Here is a 21,566-nt window from a genome sequence, read left to right on the forward strand (position 1 = left end):
TAAAGTCCCTTTGAAGATGTCCAAAAGGGTCTTGTCAGTCAAGGTATTTGACTCTGTCCCACAGAATTTATCTACTTGCCTTGCATCTCATTTAAAGTTCCCCCATTTTTTTTTTCTTTTTTTTGGCTGAAGATGAAACACTAATCTGTAGCTGATTGCAAGCACTTTCAGAGAAGCATCAGAGGAAAACAATGAATCTGACAAGGAAATTTGGTTGTTTTTTTGACATGTAGCATTTTTTAAAGAATAACTAAAATTATGACCAATAATATTATGCTGTTGTCTAATATCATGCAGATCAAGTATCAAGACATATCTTAGACATATCATTGTTAAATCTCTAGAAATTTTATATATTAATAACATTTTACCCATACAAATATAACCAAAAGCAGGTTAGAAAATCACTTTTAATTAGACAATACTTCCTATGCAACTTTTAAATTATCGAATGAACCTATTTCTAGCACCTCTTTTTATGAGGTGAAAGAAAAAATCCTTTGTGATTTTCCAGGGACCCTAAGGAAAATCCCAAAGAAATTTTGAAATAAAAAGATATCCTTTAGGGTTTGCTTTTTTTAAAAAAAAAACAGTTTTATTCACACACCACACAATCCATCCAAAGTGTACAATCAGTGGCCCTTGGTATAATCACAGAGTTATGCATTCATCACAACAATCAATCTGAGAACATTTCCATTGCTCCAAAAAGAAAAATTCCGAACCCTTTATACCCCCTGTTCTAGTTTGCTAATGCTGCTGGAATGCAAAGCACCAGAAATGGATTGGCTTTTATAAAAGAGGGTGTGATGGTTAGGTTCAGGTGATAGTACCCAGCTGTCTGGTCAAGCAAACACTGTCCTAACAATTGCTGTGAGGACGTTTGTGGCTGGTTAATAAACCAACAGGCTGGTTTATTAAATCATCAGTCAACTGACTGCAGCTGTGACTGATGACTCACCAAAGGGTGTGTCTTCCACAATGAGAGAATGCAATTGGCTGGATTTAATCCAATTAATCAGTTGAACACTTATAAGCGAGACAGATAGAGGACCTTCACTTCTTCTTCAGCTGCCCAGTGAAGCATTTCCTGAGGAGTTTGTCAAAGTTGCCGGTTCGTTTCCTGAGTTCATTGGACATCTTCCTTGGAGTTGACAGTTTGCTGACTGCCCTACAGAATTTGGACTCGTGCATACCCACAGTTGCGTGAGTCACTTTTATCAATTTGATAGAGACACCTCTCATTGATTCTGTTTCCCTAGAGAACCCTAACTAATACGGGGGATTATTTGGTTACACATAAAGTGTCCAAGTTAATGCATCAACAATTGGGTACCTTCAATGGAGGATGGCCAATGGCGTCCGGAAAACCTCTGTTAGCTTGGGAAGGCACCTGGCTGGCATCTGCTCCAAAGTTCTGATTTCAAAATGACTTTCTCCCAGGACATTCCTCTCTAGGCTGCAGCTCCTCAAAAATGTCACTCTTAGTTGCTCTTGGGGCATTTGTCCTCTCTTAGCTTCTCCGAAGCAAAAGTCTGCTTTCAAAGGCCGTCTCCAAAATGTCTCTCTAAGCTGAAGCTCCTCTCTCAGTTCCAGTGCATTCTTCAAAGTGTCCCTCTTGGCTGTAGCCCCTCTTCAAAATGTCACTCTCAGCTGCATTGAGTTCCTTCTGTTTGTCAGCTCATTTATATGGCTCCAGTGATTTAATTTAGACCCACCCTGAATGGGTGGGTAACACCTCCATGGAAATTATCCAATCAGAGTCATCACCCACAGTTGGGTGGGGCACATTTCCAGGGAAAAACTCAAAGAATTACAATCTAATCAACACTGCCCACACAAGATTACATCAAAGATAATGACATTTTGTGAGACATAATATATTCAAACTGGCACCCCCCCCACTATTGACACTTGGCATTGGTATGGTACCTTTGTTACAATTGATGAAAGAATATTACAGTATTACTGTTAACTATAGTCCACAGTTTGTATTAGTTGTATTTTTTCCCATATACCACCCTAATATTAACACCTTGTAACAGTGATGTACATTTGTTGTAATTCATGGAAGAACATTCTTATATTTGAATTGTTAACTACAGTCATCAACCACAACAGGGTTCACTATATTATACAGTCCCATGTTTTATCTTCTAACTTCCTTCTAGTGACATACACAACCCTAAATTTCTGCTTTCAATCACAATCACACCCACAATTCAGGGCTGTTTACTACACTCATGATAATGTGCTACTATCACTACTATCCAGTTCCAAACATTCACAATCAACCTTATTAAAAATTTTGTACAAATTAAGTATCAGCTCCCTATTCACTACCCTTATTCTATCTCTTGGTAACAAATATTCTAGATTCTAAATGTATGAGCTTGCTTATTACAATTAGTTCATGTCAGCGAGATCATATAATATTTGTCCTTTTGTGTCAGGCTTATTTCATTCAACATCATGTCCCCAAGGTTCATGCATCAGGACTTCATTCCATCTTTCAGCTGAATAAATTTAATTGTATGTATATACCACATTTTGTTTATCCATTCATTGGTTGATGGACACCTGGGTTATTTCCGTCTTTTGGCAATTGTAAATAATGCTGCTATGAGTATCAGTGTGCAAATGTCTGTTTGCATCCCTGCTTTCAGTTCTTCTGAGTATATGCCTAGTAGTGGGATTGCAGGATCATATTGCAGTTCTACACTTAGCTTCCTGAGGAACTGCCAAAATGTCTTCCACAGTGGCTGCAGCATTCTACATTCCCACCAACAGTGAGTAAGTGTTCCTTTTTCTCCACATCCTCTCCAACACTTGCAGTTTTCTGTTTTGTTTTTTTTTAATAGTGGCCATACTGTTAGGTGTGAAATGATATCTCATTGTGGTTTTAATTTGCATTTCCCTGATAACTAGTGATGCTGAACATCTTTTCATGTGCTCCTTAGCCATTTGTATTTCCTCTTTGGAAAAGTGTCTATTCAAGTCTTTTGCCCATTTTTAATTGGGTTGTTTGTCTTTTTATTGTTGAGTTGTGTATTCTGGATATTAAACCCTTATCAGATATGTGGTTTCCAAATATTTTCTCTCATTGAGTAGGCTGCCTTTTCACTTTCTTGACAAAGTCTTTTGAAGCACAAAAGTATGTACTTTTGAGGAGGTTCCATTTATCTATTTTTTCTTTTATTGCTAGTGCTTTGGGTGTGAAGTCTAAGAAACCATTGCCTAACACAAGATCTTGAAGATGCTTCCCTACATTTTCTTCTAGGAATTTTATTGTCTTGGCTCTTATATTTAGACCTTTGATCAATTTTGAGCCAATCTCTGCACAAGATATGAGATAGGGGTCCCCCTCAGTCTTTTGGATATAGATATCTTGTTCTCCCTGCACCATTTGTTGAAGAGACTGCCCAGTTCCAGTTGAGTGGACCTGGAAGCCTTGTCAAAAATCAATTAACCATAGATGTGAGTGTCTCTTTCTGATCTTTCAACTCAATTTCATTGATCAATACTTCTGTCTTTGTGCCAACACCATGCTGTTTTGACCACTGTAGCTTTGTAATATCCTTTAAAGTTTGGAGTGCAAGTCCTCCAACTTCACTCCACCTTCTCAGGATACTCCTGGCTGTTCAAATAAACTTGATGCTTGGCTTTTTCATCTCTGAAAGTAGGCTGTTAGAATTTTGACTGGGACTGTGTTGAATATGTACATCAATTTAGGTAGATTTGACATATTAATGATATTCAGTCTTTGAACATGGAGTATGCCTCCATTTACCCAGGTCTTTGGTTTCTTTTAGCAATGTTTTGTAATTTTCTGTGTACAGGTCCTTTACATCCTTGGTTAAATTTATCCCTGGATATTTGAAACTTTTAGTTGCTATTGTAAATAGAACTTTTTTCTTGATTTCTTCCTCAGATTGCTCATTACTAGTGTATAGAAACACTACCGACTTATGTGTGTTCCTCTTATATCCTGCCGCTTTGCTTAACTTGTTTATTAACTCTAGTAGCTTTGTTGTAGTTTTTTTTTTTTTTTGGAGGAGGGGTACTTTCTAAGTGTAGGATCATGCCATTTGTAAATAATGAAAGTTTTACTTCCTTTCAGATTTGGATGCCTTTTATTTATTTATTTATTTTTGCCTAATTACTCTAGCTAGAACTTCTGGGACAAAGTGGAATAACAGTGGTGATAGTGGGCATCCTTGTCTTGTTCCTGATCTTCGAGGGAACACCTTCAGTCTTTCACTATTGAGTATGAAGTTTGCTGTGGGTTTTTCATATATGCTCTTTATCATGTTGAGGAAGTTTCCTTCTATTCCTATCTTTTGAAGTGTTTTTATCAGGAAAGGATGCTGAATTTTGTCAAATGCCTTTCCTATGACAATTGAGATGATCATGCGGTTTTTCCCCTTCAGTTTTTTAATGTGTTGTATTACATTAATTGATTTTCTTGTGTTCAGCCACCCTTGCATACCTTGATAATGGTGTATAATTATTTTAATATGCTGTAGGATTTGATTTGCTAGTATTTTGTTGAGAATTTTTGCATCTATGTTCATTAGAAAAATTGGTCTGTAATTTTCTTTTCTTGTAGTATCTTTATCTGGCTTTGGTATTAGGGTTATGCTGGCTTCATAGAATGAGTTAGGTAGCATTCCCTTCTCTTCAATTATTTGGAAGAGTTTGAAGAGGATTGGTATTAATTTTTCTTAGGATGATTAGTAGAATTTACCTGTGAAGCCACCTGGGCCTGGGCTTTTCTTTGTTGGGAGGGTTTTAATGACTGATTCAATCTCTTTACTTGTGATTGGTTTGTTGAGGTCTTCTATTTCTTCTCAAGTCAGTGTAGGTTGTTTCATGTGTTTCTAGGAAATTGTCCATTTCTTCTAATTTGTCTATTTTGTTGGCATGCAGTTGTTCATAGTATCCTCTAGCGATCCTTTTTATTTCTATGGGGTCAACGGTAATGACACCCCCTCTCATTTCTGATTTTATTTATTTGCATCTTTTCTCTTTTTTCTTTGTCTGTCTAGCTGTGGTTTGTCAATTTGATTTTCTCAAAGTACCAACTTTTGGTTTTGTTGATTCTATTGTTTTTTATTCTCAATTTCATTTATTTCTGCTCTAATTTTTGTTATTTCTTTACTTCTGCTTGCTTTAGGATTAATTTGCTGCTCTTCTTCTTGTTCCTCCAAGTGTCCAATTAGAGCTTCAATTTTAGCTCTTTCTTCTTTTTTAATATAGGCATTTAGGACTATAAATTTCCCTCTCAGCACTGCCTTTGCTGCATCCCATAAATTTTGATATGTTGTGTTCTTGTTTTCATTCATCTTGAGATATTTATTGATTTCTCTTACAATTTCTTCTTTGACCTACCGATTGTATTGTTTAACCTCCATATGTTTGTGAATTTTCCTGTTCTCTGCCTCTTATTGATTTTCAGCTTCATTTCATCATGATCAGAGAAAGTGCTTTGCATAATTTCAATCTTTTAAAATTTATTGAGACCTGTTTTGTTACTCAACATGTGGTCTATCCTGGAGAATGATCCATGAGCACATGGGAAGAATAGACATTCTGCTGTTTTGGGGTACCATGTTCTGTATATGTCTGTTAGATCTAGTTCATTTATCATATTACTCAAATTCTCTGTTTCTTTATTGATTGTTTGTCTGAATGTCCTGTCTATTGATGATTTTGAAGTGTTTTTATCAGGAAAGGATGCTGAATTTTGTCAAATTGAAGTCTCCAAGTATTATTTTGTCAAATTGAAGTCTCCAAGTATTATTGTAGATACATCTATTGCTCCCTTCAGTTTTGCCAGTGTTTGCCTCATGTATTTTGGGGTACCCTAGTTAGGTGCATAAATATGATTATTATTTCCTCTTGGATTGACCATTTTGTTAATATTCAATGACCTTCTTTGTGTCTTTTAACAGTTTTGTATTTTGCCCAATATTAGTAGAGTTATCCCAGCTCTTTTCTGGTTACTGTTTGCATGGAATACATTTTTCCAAACTTTCACTTTCAACATATTTGTTTCCTTGGGTCTAAGTTGAGTCTCTTATAGACAGCATATAGATGGATTTTTAAAAAATCCATTCTGCTAATCTGGTCTTCTGATTGGGGAGTTTAATCCATTAACATTCAATTTTATTACTGTAAAGGCAGTACTTAATCCAACCATTTTATCCTTTGGCTTTTATACATCATATCTTATTTTTTGTCTCTCTCTCTCTTTTTTTTTTTTTTTTACCCTTTTAGTTACCCTTACTGATGATATTCATTTCTACATTCTCTTCCAAGCCTCTCTCTCCTGTCTTTTCCTTTCATCCTGTTGAACTCTCCTTAGTATTTCTTGTAGGGCAGGTCTCTTTTTGATGGATTCTCTTAGTTTCTGTTTATCTGTGAAAATTTTAAACTCTCCCTCATTTTTGCAGGACAGTTTTTCCAGAAAAAGAATTGTTGGCTGGCATTTTTTTTTTTCTCTATCTGTGCCTTAAGTATACCATACCATTGCCTTCTTGCCTCCATGGTTTCTGATGGGAAATCAGCACTTAGTCTTATTGAGCATCCCTTGTATGTAATGAATCACCTTTCTCTTGTTACTTTCAGACTTCTCTCTTTATCTTTGTAATTTGACATTCTGATTAGTATGTGTCTTGGAGTAGGTCTATTAGGATTTATTCTGTTTGGAGTATGTTATGCTTCTTGGACATGTTCATTTCTGTCTTTCGTAAGAGTTGTGAAATTTTCAGTCATTTCCTCAAATATTCTTTCTGAACCTTTTCCCTTCTCTTCTCCTTCTGGGAAACCCATGACATATATATTTATGTGCTTTGTGATGTCATTTAATTGCCTGAGACCCTACTTATTTTTTTTCCATTCTTTTCTCTATCTGTTCTTCTGTCTGTAAGATTTTAGATGTTCTATCCTCTAGTTCACTGATCCTTTCTTCTGCCTGTTCAAATCTGCTGTTGTATGCCTCTAGTGTATTTTTAATCTCTTCTCTTGTATCTTTCCTTTCTTCTGCCTGTTCAAATCTGCTGTTGTATGCCTCTAGTGTATTTTTAATCTCTTCTCTTGTATCTTTCATTCTCATAAGCTCTGTTTTTTTTTGCATGCTTTCATATCTTCTTTATATTCATCCAGTGTCTTCTCAATATCCTTTATCTCTTTTGCCATACTTTCCTTCATCTCCTTGAATTGATTTAGATTTGTTTCATCATTGCTTATATGTTTCAAGTCTGTATCTTGTCTGAAGTTTTAATTTGTTCCTTGACTGACTCATATCTTCCTGTTTCTTAATGTAGCTTGTAATTTTTTGCTGGTGTCTAGGCATCTGGTTTTCTTGATGAGTTTATTCTGGAGGTCAGTTTCTCTCTCTTGCTTAGGGTTTTCTTGTTAAGTGGCTTTGTGCTAAAGCTCATCTTTGATACTGGGTTCAACTTATTGTATACCTCTAAAATAGCTTGTGTTTAACTGATCAGATTTTTTTCAGCTCCTATTCGTCTGTTTCTTGCCCTGGATATACAGTACAGTTTTTGAGATTGCACTACTTGTGCAACCATTTCACTCCAGTAGAAAATTTCCTTTCTCCTCTTCCTCCTCCAGGAATGTTGATCTGTTCTGTTTGTTTTTGATTTGCCTCTCTATATTTTTTAACACTTCATTATCTCTTGCTGCTTTTATCTGGTGGGCAAATTCTGGGAGAAGGGTCCCCCAGAGAGGACTTTCCCAAGTCAGTTTTTCCCAGTCAAAACAGGCCCAGAGATCCATAAAGAGGATGCAGATTGGTTCCAAAGTGCCCTGGGGAGAGGATCAGGAAGCGTGCCAAGAGCTTCTCCAACAGTTCCCCAAGGCTGAGCTTTTCTGGCCTTCCCAGCAGACCGTACTCTACAGCCAACTGTTCTCTGCATTCCTAAGGTGGTACTATGACTTTAATCCTCAGCTGACTCCACCCCTGTTGGGGGCATGGTTGAGAGAGGCTGCCAGGGGCTTTTGGCCCGGGTGAGCTGAAACTTCCAGCTGAAACCCTGGGATCTGAATTCTTTAATCAAAAGTCTCAAACTGTGCTAGACCCCAGACCCGCCCCCCCCCCCCCTTTTTCTTGGGGAAGAGCCGCTCTTCTGCTGTGGGCAGGATTGAAAGAGAGGCTGCTGGCTGCTTTCTGTCCTGGGTGGGTTGAAACTGTATCTGTCCTCAAAATTGGAACCCAGCAATCTGAATTTGCTAATCAAAAGCTGCCCTTTAGCAAACTGTTCCCTGCCATGCCTAGAAGTTATTGTGTCTCTAAATCAGCCACACTTACTCACCTGCCAGGGGTGGGGTTGAAACAGGGTCTGCCAGCTGCTTTCTGTCCTGTGTAAGTTGGAACTTTAACTGTCCTCAGAACTGGAACCCAGCAATCTGAATTTGCTAATCAAAAGCTCCAACAGGTACCCAGCTGTCCCCCTCCACTCTCCACCCTGTTCTTGGGAAAGAGGACCTCTAAGTCCAGCTAGAGAGTGTCTCACAGGGCAGCGTGTCTCACTAGTGGGAGATACGACCACCCTCCACAGCATGTAGAGATCTACTCACAAAATGTCACTGCAGTTTAAGTTTCTCATCACTCCTCCCTGGCTATTGCATGGTATTCTCTGGGCTCTGACACCCCCAACAGTTGTTTCAGACAGTTCCTAGCTGTTTACTAGCTGCCCTGGAGGATGAACTGAATCCTAGAGCTCCCTATTCTGCTATCTTGGCTTGCTCTTCCTTTGGGTTTTGCTTTTGAGAAAGCAAAATGTGAAAAGTTGTCATGAGGTTTGAACACTTAAGTAACTACAATCATAGGTCACTGACAAACAGTAGTTGGTTACCTACTTAACCAAAGTGACAATAAAAGATTATAAAAGTAAATGTAGGAGGTAAAATGATTGTTTTACAAAAAGGGAACCAACATAAATACCAATGAGGATATTATTCTGATATGACATAGAATCTTTGCCTTCTAGGCAGATTACTTAGATGGTTAAGAAATTTTTTTAAAACCTCTCACTAAGAGCAGATGAATAATCCAAGAAAATTTCATCATGTTAAAGAGAGAGAACCAAATTCTAGTTTTGCATGAATATACTATTTGATATGAAAGCTCTTTTAAAAACCTTGTAAATAAACCTATCAAATCTTAGTGTTGATCATGACAAAATTTATTTCCACAATTTTCTGTATCTATTTAGGTTTTGTCCTACACTTTCCTGTTTCTCATTCTGCAGCACCCATTCAATTTACTTTAGGATAAAACTACTCTTTTTCCTTAACAAAAACGCACCCTGCATACCTTAAATATTTAAGTTCCCAAGAAGACTAGAAATTGTATTCAAGCTCAATTCCTGTGAAACGTAATGACTCTTGAAATAAAATTTGTGAGAAACATCTAGTAGGTATAATGCTACATTATTTGATCAGTAAACCTGTATAAATTTAGGAAGAACATACCCAAGTAGAATAAAATTTTATGCTTGTGTTGTACTTAACATTGCTAACTCAGAAAACATAGCTGTTATTACTTAACTAACAATATGAAACTAGTCCTGTTTTCCAAAGGTTTACCTAGATTATATATACTTGAATTTTTAAAACACTTGGATTTAGTTCTATGAATACTCTTTTTACATTGGAAGTATTAGCAGTTCAGTTTCCTTCATTTCTAGGACTTCAGGAGTATTAATTTATATATAAATGCTTATTTATCTTTAGTTATTTGAATAGAGCTCTTTTAAGAATTTTTGTATGTTAAATTGATATTACCATATCTGGAGGTAGGAAAATTTACATCAAACATACTTGTTACCAGACCAAGGCAGTGGATTCTTTTGCTTGATGTGCTCAAATGATCAATTCCTGAGACACCAGGGTTTCAAAGAGAGAAAGAATTTTATTGCTAGGCCTGAAGCAGGTGAACAGATGGCCTATCAGTCCAAAATCTGTGTCCCCAAACTGTAATAATTCTGATGGTTTTATTGTATCAAAAGATGGGCAGGTTTTAGGATAATGAGTACAATGGTCCCAGATGATGTAATTAGAAGTGATCTAATTATTGAGCATGCACAGATTGATTACATGCTTAGTCACAGAACATGTGTAAGAAAATGGTGGCCTTAATATGATGATGGGCATGATTTTTAGTATTACAATGAGGTATAGGTGACTTGTAGGTTAAAATCTAAGCTACTGCACATGTCAGGCGGCCCATTTTGGTTAGATCCTACTTCAGTTATCAAGATAATTTTGGACTTTGGGTGGCTTGGTTCTGGGCTGACCCAAAACTCTTCATTAATAAACATTAGGGGCTATCTTTAGTGATCATAAGATCTGAAGGTTGAAAAACTGGATAAATTGGTACAAGTGAAGGTTAGTCACAAAGTTTTTACAATCACAAGGGCACAAGATAAAGGCTATACAATCATCATCAGAGATCAAGGCAGTTGGATTACAGTTCAAGTTTCAGATATTTCCCTCTGTCTACTCTAATATGCCAGAAATTAAAAAGGAATATCTGTATAATGATTCAGTAATCATAACCAGCTTTATAACCTAACTTCTTTGTTACGTACTGACAGACACAAATAGAGAGCTCATAGCCTCAATTAAGAATTTTTCAGCCATGAGTTAGACATAAAAACACAGAAACACAGAAATACAAAAGTTATTTGTTTATTTATTTCTCTCCTTGCTCCATTCTTATATTTTTACCAGAATTTTTGTTCATGTTGAGTTCATGTTGGATGGGACAAGTTGAGATTATTTATTTAATGTGAGGGCTAAAGCTTTCCCATCACAATTTTTGGAGGGGAATTTTAAGATTTTCTTTGCCCTGATGTGTAATATTACAGAAACTTTGACCTATTTTTCAGGACTATTTGACTCTCTGAGTTATTGTGGAAAGAGAAATCTTGTAGGTCCCTTTCCAGGTCAGTACAACCAGCTTTCGTCATTCGGATTTAGCATCTGAGGTTCTGACTTAATATAGGTCAGGTAGCCCTGGATTATATGCATCCAAAAGAATTCTAAATTCTTCTATGAAAATTTGCTTGTCCTATTTGAGGAAATCTTAAAGGTTTTAATTGAGTTTGGGTCCAAGGTTTAAATTCTGGTCTAGGGGGAAGCCAGTTTCCATAGAAGCCTTAATCTTTAAGGGAGCCTGGACTAGATCATTTTCCCTCAACGGGTCAAGAGGAACTGCTTAGGGCAGCTATGGGAGAAGGGCTGGGTATAGGAAGATGGGGGAGTTATAGCTTTGGTTTGGAGTTCCTTCCCTTTGTTCTGTGTTTGGCCTTTTCTTTTCCTAATGAGCCTTTAATTGAAGCTATTTTGGAGGCAGATTGTCTTCTAGTGTCTCCAAACACCAATCTTGTATGTATGTGTGTGTGTGTATTTTTTTTTTAAGGCACCTCTCAAGTGCATGATTTTGTTCCTGTAAAGTTTATCATAGTGGCCACTACAAAGACAAATCATCCTCCATCAGATCCATCCATGAACAGAAAGTCTCAGGTCCACAATGTGAGTATATATAAGAAGGAGGAATTTTAGTGGGAGGAGGAGAGCATTGGACCAAAAGCTCAGTCACTGACAATATTCAATAAAAATGTTTTACTAGAATAAAATGGCATTTTAAAAAAATAAATTCAGTTTTATTGACATATATTCACATACCATACAATCATCCATGGTGCACAATTAACTGTTCACAGTACCATCATATAGTTGTGCCCTCATTACCCCAATCAATTTTTGAACAGTTTCCTTATTCCAAAAAGAATGAACAAAGAATAAAAATAAAAGTAAAAAAGAACACCCAAAGCATTCTATCCCCCCAACCCATTCCATTTTTCATTTAATTTTTGTCCCCATTTTTCTACGTATCTGTCTATACACTAGGATAAAGGGAATAGGAGCCACAAGGTTTTCACAATCACACAGTCACACCATTTAAGCTACATAGTTACACAATCGTCTTCAAGAATCAAGGCTACTGGGTTGCAGTTCAACAGTTTCAAGTATTTCCTTCTAGCTATTCCAAGACACTAAAAACTAGAGAGGGATATCTATATAGCTCATAAGAATGCCCTCCAGAGTAATCTCTTGACTCAATTTGAAATCTCTCAGCCACTGAAACTTTATTTTGTTTCATTTAACTTCCCTCTTTTGGTCAAGAAGATTTTCTCAATCCCATGATGCTGGGTCCAGGTTCATCCCCAGGAGTCATGTCCCATGTTGTCAGGGAGATTTATACCTCTGGGAGTCATGTATCATGTAGGGGGGAAGGCAGTGAGTTCAGCTTAGAGAGAGAGAGAGGCCATATCTGAGCAACAGAGAGGTTCTCTGGGGGAGACTCTTAGGCACAATTATAAGTAGGCTTAGCCTGTCCTTTGCAATACTAAGCTTCATAAGGGCAAGCCCCAAGATCAAGGGCTTGTCTCACCAAATTGTTAGTCCTCAATGCTTGTGAGAATATCAGTAATAACCCAGGTGGGGAAGTCCAACATTTCCACATTTTTCCCCAGTTCCTCAGGGAAGCCCTGCAAATATATTTTTATTCTCTGCCCAAATTACTTTTGGATGTATTGAGATTTCACACTAATCTGTACAAACCTACTAGATCTCACTTCCTATTCAAAGTTACATGTAATTATGGTGTTTGAATAAACTTGTACAAGTTAAATTATTTAGTGTGCTGTAGAAAATATAGATCCTGCACTAAATAAACATCTCTTCCTTTGGTCTCACACAGAAGTTGAAGTTTTAAAACACAGTCAATATCATCCTTTACCCTTTGGCCTGATTTGCCTTAGTCCTAACCAGATCTGCTCCATTCTTATCTCAAATTGAAGTCTGAACCATTTTCCAGCATTTTGAACATTTGCTGTATGAGGGAATACTGACATTCATAGTTGCCAAGCTCTAGCTCTGAGTTTCAGATGTCACACAGATACCCAAAGTTCCAGAGACCAATCAGGTTATACACAAAAAGCTCAGCATCTCAGAGTTTGGAGATAACCATTACAACTCAGGAATAGATGTGACTGCTATAAGAGCTTACAATCTAGGGCCCATTACAATAAGTGTTCCCTTGATAAGCTGTGCTCTAAGATTCAGTTCTTGGAGTTTACACATTATAGTTAGTCCCTATTATTGAGGCATTATGTTTGTCTTTTCGTTTCTGGCATACTTCATTCAAAATGCTGTCCTCAGGATCTATTCACCTAGTTGCATGTCTCACGGTTTCATTCCTTTTTGCAGCTGCTCGATATTCTATCGTGTGCATACACCACAGTTCACCATTCTGTTCATCAGTTGATATACTCTTAGGCCACCTCCATCCATTGCAAATCATGAATACTGCTGCCATAAACACCAGTGAGCAAATGTCCATTGGTGTCACTGCTCTCAGATCTTCCAAGTATATACCCCACAGTGAGGTTGCAGGAACTTACGGCACCCACATACTTAGCTTCTTGTGGAATCACCACTCTGTCCTCCAGATAGACTACACGATTCTACTTCCCCACGAACAGTAAATAGGTACATTCCTCTCTCCATGTTTTCTCCAGTACTTGTATCCCTCTGTTTATATTTTCCCTGCAATTTTATAGAGATATGTTCACATACCATACAATCAACCATGGTGTACAATCAATTATTCAGAATATCATCATATAGTTATGCATTCATCACCACAGTCAGCACTTGAACATATTCATTACTTCCAAAAAAAATTTTAAAAGAATGAGAAAGATTTAAAAAATTGAAATACCATACAATACGATATAATAATAAGGTTAGACAACAACACCACTGCCAAGAATCCCATATTCCTTCCTTGTATCCCCCTCTCATAGACATTTAGCTTTGGTATATTGCCTGTGTTACATTTAATGGAAGCATATTACAATTTTACTGTTAACCATAGACTGATTATATTTTCCCCCAATACCATCCCTTTTTCAACACCTTGCAAGGTTGACATTCATTGTTCTACCACATGTAAAAAGGTTTTTTATATTTATACATTTAATCACCGTCATTGACCACTTTTGGTTTCATTAAGATATACAGTCCCAGTCTTCATTATCTATCTTTCCTGCTGGTGTCATACATAGCCCTAGCCCTCCTCATTCAGCTTTACTCACAGACATCGATGCACATTTGGGTGGTTTCCATCTTTTGGCAATCATGAATAATGCCGCTATAAACATCGGTTTACAAATGTCCACCTATGTCTTAGCTTTCAATTTCTCTGAGTATATACCTTGTAATGGAATTGCTGGATCATATGGCAATTCTATACTTAGCTTCCTGAGTAACTGCCACACTGCCTACCAGAGTGGTTGCACCATTCTACATTCCCACCAACAGTGAATAAGTATGCCTCTTTCCCCACATCCTCTCCAGCCCTTGTAATTTTCTGTTTTTTTTGATAATGCCCATTATAGTAGGTGTGAGATGATATTTCATTGTGGTTTTGATTTGCATTTCCCTGATAGCCAGAGAAGTTGAGCATCTTTTCATATGTTTTTGAGCCATTTGTATTTTCTCTTCAGAAAATTCTCTATCCATGTCTTTTACCCATTTTTAAATTGGGTTGTTTGTCTTTCTGTTGTTGAGCTGTAAAATCTCTTTATATATTCTGGATTTTAGACCCTTATCTGATAATGTGGTTTCCAACTATTGTCTCCCAGTGTGTTGGCTGCTTTTTTGTTTTACTGACAAAGTCCTTTGATGTACAACAGTGTTTAATTTTGAGGAGATCCCATTTATCTATTTCTTCTTTCATTGCTCACGCTTTGGGTGTAAGGTCTAGGACACCACCTCCTATTACTAGATCTTTAGCATATTTCCCTACATTTTCCTCTAAAAGTCTTACAGTCTTAACACTAATGTTTAGTCCTTGATCCATTTTGAGTTAATTTTTGTGTAAGGTGTGAGACAGGAGTCCTCTTTCATTCTTTTGGATATGGATATCCAGTCCTTCAAACACCATTTATTGAAGAGGCTGCTTTGTCCAAGTTGCATTGGCTTGACTACCTTATCAAAGATCAATTGTCTGTAGATGAGAGGGTCTGTTTCTGAACACTCAATTTGAATCCATTGCTTGGTATATCTATCTTTATGCCAGTACCATGCTGTTTTGACCACTGTAGCTTTGTAGCATTCGTCAAAATCAGATAGTGTGAGACCTCCCACTTTGTTCCTCCTTCTCAAGATATTTTTGGCTATTTGGGGCACCCTGCCCTTCCAAATAAATTTGGATATTGGTTTTTCTATTGTTGCAAAGTAAGTTGTTGGGATTATAATTGCTATTGCATTGAATCTATAAATCAGTTTGGGTAGAATTGACATCTTAACTATATTTAGTCTTTCAATCCATGAACCCAGTATGTCCTTCCGTTTTTTTAGGTCCTGCTTGATTTCTTTCAGCAGTTTCTTGTAGTTTTCTGTTTTTATGTCTTTTGCGGCCTTGGTTAAATTTATTCTTAAATACTTGATTCTTTTGGTGCTATTGTAAATGGAATTTTTTTCTTGATTTCCTCCTCCTGTTGTTCATTACTTGTATATAGGAACACTACTGATTTTTGTGTGCTGATTTTGTAGCCTGCCACTTTGCTATATTCATTGATTAGCTCTGGTAGCTTTGCTGTAGATTTTTTCTGGATTTTTTACATAGAGGATCATGTCATCTGCAAACAGTGAAAGTTTTTCTTCTTCCTTTCCAATTTGGATGCCTTTTATTTCTTTTTCATGCCTAATTGCTCTAGCTAGAATTTCCAGCACAATATTGAATAACAATGGTGACAGTGGGCATCCCTGTTCCTGATCTTAGAAGGAAAGCTTTCAGTCTTTCCCCATTGAGTGTGAGGTTAGCTGTGGGCTTTTCATATGTTGCCTTTATCATATTGAGAAAGTTCCCTTCTATTTCTATCCTTTGAGTGTTTTCATCAAGAAAGGATGTTGAATTTTGTCACTTGCCTTTGCTGCGTCGATTAATATGATCTGCTTTAATTTATTGATGTGGTGTATTACAATAATTGATTTTCTTGTGTTGAACTGACCTTGCATACCTGGAATAAATCCTACCTGGTCATGGTGTATAATTCTTTTAATGTGCTGCTAGATTTGATTTGAGAGTATTTTGTTGAGGATTTTTGCAACTATATTCATTAGAGATTGGTCTGTAAGTTTCTTTTTTGTAGAATCTTTGTTTGACTTTGGTATTAGGGTGATGTTGGCTTCACAGAATGAGATAGGTAGCTTTCCCTCCTCTTCAATTTTTTTGATGAGTTTGAGCAGGATTGGTACTAATTCTTTCTGGAATGCTTGGTAGAAGTTACATGTGAAGCCATCTGGTCCTGGGATTTTCTGTTTTGGGAGCTTTTTGATGATTGATTCTCTTTACCTGTGATTGGTTTGCTGAGGTCATCTATTTCTTCTTGAGTCAATGTTGGTTGTTCATGCTTTTCTAGGAAGTTGTCCATTTCATTTAAGTTGCCTAGTTTATTAGCATATGGTTGCTCATAGTATCTTTGCATTATTTCCTTTATTTCTGTGGGGCAGTAGTTATGTCCCTTTTCCCATTTCTGATTGTATTTATTTACATCCACTCTTGTGGGGTTTTTTTGTTTATTTGTTTTGTTTTGTTTTGTTTTGTTTTTGTTAGCCTAGCTAAAGGTCTAACAATTTTATTGATTTTCTCAAAGAACTAACTTCTGGTTTTGTTTTCCAGTTCTCAATTTAATTTATTTCTGCTCTAATCTTTGTTATTTCTTTCCTTCTGTTTGCTTTTGGGTTACTTTGCAGTTAATTCCTCAATTTTTACTCTTTGTTCTCTTTTAATATAGAAGTTTAGGGCAATAAATTTCCCTCTCAGCACTGCCTTTGCTACATCCCATAAGTTTTGATATGTTGTGTTTTCATTGTCATTTACCTTGAGGTATTTACTAATATCTCTTGTAATTTCTTCCTTTACCCACTGGTTGTCTAAGAGTATGCTGTTTAGCCTCTGTATATTTGTGAATTTTCTGACCTTCTGGCTGTTATTGATTTCCAACTTCATTCCATTATGATCTGAGAGAGTGTTTTGTATAATACCAATAATTTTAAATTTGTGATGCTTCTAGACTCTTTGCTTTTCCTATCCTGCCCAGCAAGTGGTGCTTGTCAGCCCACAACTCCCCACCAGTGTAAAGAGATGCCACAGGCGCCTTTAATTCTCCACAGACCCTGTCCCTGCCAGGGGCATGGCTGACTCAAACTGCTTTCTGTTTTTCCAGTCCCTGGGTCTGAGTTCTTTGAAGGAGGGCTGGCCGCCACTTGAACTGGGCCCCACCCACCTTTTCTTGGGGAAGTTATACCCTTTAGGGAATTGTCACTCCCACTAGACTCATTGCTTTGTCTCTCGGACCTAACTTAGCTCTACCCTTGCCTGGGTCCAGCGGCCAATTGCAAATATCTGAGGCTTTTTGTAATGAGGTACTTAGAATAGTTATTTCAAAAAAAAAAAAAAAGAAAAGAAAAGAAAAAGAAATCCCTTTTCAAGGTCTTTCCCCACCTCCCAAGTTTTGTCAGTCCCAGTATAGACTATTTAAAGATATGCCCTTTAGGCTATTATCTCTTTCACCTGAATAGTTACTTTGAGACAACTTTAATTCCACCCTTGCCTAGGACAATACTGAAGCAGGAGCTCTGACGGGCTATTAAAAAGCAGAAAGATAAAGAGTCAGAAAGCAAGAAAAGAAGAAGAAGAAGAAGAAAAAAAAGCCCTTTTTAGAGCCAGACCCCAGCTCCCTGGGTTTGCAGATGGGAGTTGGTACTATATCTATGCGCCCCTTTTTCTTGGAGCCCAGCCCTTTTCCAGTATTCTGAACACCAACAGGTCTAAAAGTCTCTGTTTTTCTGGTTTTGTTTGTTTGTTTGTTTGTTTTGGGGTTTTTTTTTTTTGTTTGTTTGTTTTTTACTGTTGTTGTTAGTCCCACCTCCTCTCTGCCAGACTGATTGCTTACAGTTTCTTTCATGCCTGCTCTCAGTTTATCTGTGCTTGGAGCTTTTATTCAGCAGTCCAAGTTTGTTAGTTAATTCTGCAACTGGGGCCGTGTTGAGCCCCGCCTCTTGTCCCAGCACAGTTCGTTTCTTTTTCCCTCAGGGAACGAGCTCCAAGACAGTCTGCCATGCTTGGAGGGGAGGAGCACCAGCCCCCTGGCCAGGGAAACTTACAGGTTTTTGCTGCATCTCAGTCATTCAACCCTTTCCAGACTTCCATATGATACATTACCGGTCACAGATGTCCCTGAAATGGCTGTTCCATACAGTTCCTGGCTATTTACCAGGTATCCTGGAGGAGTAACTAAATTACACACCTCACCACTCCACCATCTGGCCAAAATTTTTAAAAATACTAAGGATGATCATGTTGATGAGAATGCCACCTTATACCCTATTTGTCTGATAATTATCCTACAGGCCACTTGGATACTGCTGAGACCTTGGTGAAATCCCCCAGTGAGTGGAAGGTTCAGACAGAACTGGAACTGAGCAGAGGTAACATAATGGGTAGAAAAGGAGGAAAAAGAAGACTGGCAAACCACATGCTGTGTGACCTGGGTTGGGAGTCAGCTTATCAGGCCTCATGGATTCCCAAACCCTATGTCTCCAAGAGGGACAGTCAGAAATGGAAAGAAATTAAATGAAACCAAGTGGAAGGTCTGATATAGAACCTGTTCCAGTTTGCTAATGCTGCTCTTATGCAAAATACCAGAAATGGATTAGCTTTTATAAATGGAGTTTATTGAGTTACAAATTTACAGTTCTAAGGCTGCAATAGTTTCCAAACTAAGGTATCAACAAGAGGATATCTTCACTGAAGAAAGGCTGATGGTATCCAGAACACCTCTGTCAGCTGGGAAGGCACATGGCTGAGAATTACTGGTCTTTCCTCCCAGGTTCTGGTTTCAAAATGACTTTCTCCAAAATGTCTCTGGGCTTCTGTCTCTTTTAGCTTCTCTCAGCTCTCTGCTTGATTCTCCTGGGGGCATTTATCTTTAAGCATCTGAGAGTCTTCTCTTAGCTTCTCCTGGGCAGGCTCTGGGCTTCATCTCTTAGCTTAGCATCTCCAAATGTCTTTCTGTCTGCATTTCCAAGCATCTGAGTCTGTAGTGGCTCTTAGCTTCTCCCGGGGGCAAACTCTGGATTACATATCTTAGCTTCTCTCCAAAATGTCTCCTCAGCTTCTCTGAGCTCCTTGTTTATGTGATTTCTCTTAAAGGACTCCAGTGATCTAATTAAGACTCATTCAGAGTGGGTGGGGTCATATCTCCATGGAAATAATTTAATCACCACAGTTGGGTGAGTCACATCTCCTTGGAAACACTCAATCAAAAGGTTCCACCCAAAAAGATTGTATTAATTTTGGGGGTCCATAACAGTTTCAAATCAGTACAGAGCAGAACCCAAAAGTCCACAAGAAAAGGCAATGTACTTGATGCATATTATGGCATTCAGATAGAGGAAGGAGTTACCTGGAGGTTGTGGAGTCTTGACAATCAGACAGCAGACACAAAGGGGTCTGTTGTAGGTGCCCCACCACTGGGCACTGGAGCCCACAGCCCCAGAGGGGCACCTTCTATAACTCTCACTGGAGCCTCCAAATTTATGGAAAGAGAAATGAGAGTAGAGTTTATAGACTACAGCATTTTATTTGGGACACCAAAGTTTTGAAGCCAGATTGCTTGCAAGAACAGAAATAGCTTCTGGGTTCTAGGGATGACAAATGATTTTTATAGACATAAAAAGGAAGTTGGCTGGATTCCTACTGATTGGATGAGGGATTGTCTGTCTTACAGGGGTGGGTTTAGGGCAAGTGGGCTTTATTTTGTATTGGGTCAAATGTAATGAATTAAGAGCTTGATTGGCTATCTGGGTCAGCTGCTATGGTAGTTTGAAGTTAAATGTACTCCAGAAAAGGTCATGTTCTTTTAACACATTCCTGTGGTTATAGACCTATTGTGGGTAGGACCTTTTGATTAGGTTATTTCAGTTGAGATGCAATCTACCTCATTTGAGATGGGTCTTAATCCTCTTACTAGAGTCCTTTATAAGAGGATAAAACACATATACATGCTAAGAGAGATTAAATTAAGAGAAGATCACAGAAAAAGACCCACAGAAGCTCAAAGAGGAAGCCATTGAAGCCAGAATCTGGAAGTAATGAAACCTGGGAAAGAAGGACCAACAGTCGTTGCCATGTGCCTTGCTATCTGACAGAGGAGACCACACTCACCAGGTCTTCAGAGAAGGTATCATCCTGCTGATGCCTTGATTTGGACATTTTCACAGCCTAAGAACCGTAAGCTTGTAAGTTAATCAATCCCCATTGTAAAAGCCAACCCATTTCTGGATATTGCATTTCGGCATTTCGTCAGCTTTAGCAAACCAAAACAGCTGCCTTGGTGGGGATTTGAAAGTTCAAAAGATATCAAGGGGAAACTCAATAGAGAGTTCAAAAGAGGAAGTAGGGCATGGGTTTTTCGGCTCTGAAAATTCCCCAGGGCTTTCTCTATATAATTTTATCACGTCAATGAATTTGCCTTTTGAATCAGTTACCTGCTACATTAGGTTAGAATGTTTGAAAAAGGAATGTTTCAGATAACAAAAAACAGGAGCCCAGAAAAACAGCATTTCCCCTTGTGTTGTTTAACTCCAACATTGATAGTCAGGTTTACCCAGGGAGATGGGAACCCTGGACCCATCACCTTTTCCTTCTAAACTTTCATTCCCTTTTTGTTTTCCTCAGTAGTTAAAACAATGGGCTCTCCACAAAGCTCCTTTTTAAAAGATTTGGCTCAGAATTCATTGTCTTAACTTGTTTCCTTACTCTGTTCTGACCTAGGGTTGTCTGTTTATGCTTATATAAATTCTATGACTCCTACATCCTAATAAGTTTTTTTTTAACTGTTTCTTTTATCACTGGATTTGGAAGAGACCTTTGATTCGTTAATTCTAGTTCTCACTCCGTTTTACAAATTTACCACTTTCTTCCTCATAGTGCCGTGCAACTATGTAATAGGTGCGTGGTAAATATTTGTTAAAATTTGAATGGAAATCAAATCAGAAAGCTGGAGTACAGTGAGTTCGTTACCTGTGAGCTGTTGATAGCTCTGAAATGACAGATGAAAAGTAGGCATATGAGAGAACCACAAATGAGTCCATTACATGGTTCACAGCCTAGTCCATTTGATTGCATGGCTTTCAGATTTTGTTCTCCATCTGTAACTACACGTCACACCTATGAAGACCATGCTTTTCTAAAATCAGAAAGTAAAAACTTTTGCCAGTAGTCTTAGAAAATCACATGGCCCCTTTAAGAACATTCCAAAGCTCAATCCCTGACAATATACAATAAAAATAGTTTGCTGACAATCATTTCTCTTGAATGGCAGAATATAATGACTTTTTAAAAATACTAAGGATGATGTTGATAGGAATGCAACCTTATACTATATTTGTCTGATAATTGTTCT

This window comes from Choloepus didactylus, chromosome 2, assembly GCF_015220235.1.
Source record: "Choloepus didactylus isolate mChoDid1 chromosome 2, mChoDid1.pri, whole genome shotgun sequence".
NCBI classification, from domain to species: domain Eukaryota; kingdom Metazoa; phylum Chordata; class Mammalia; order Pilosa; family Megalonychidae; genus Choloepus; species Choloepus didactylus.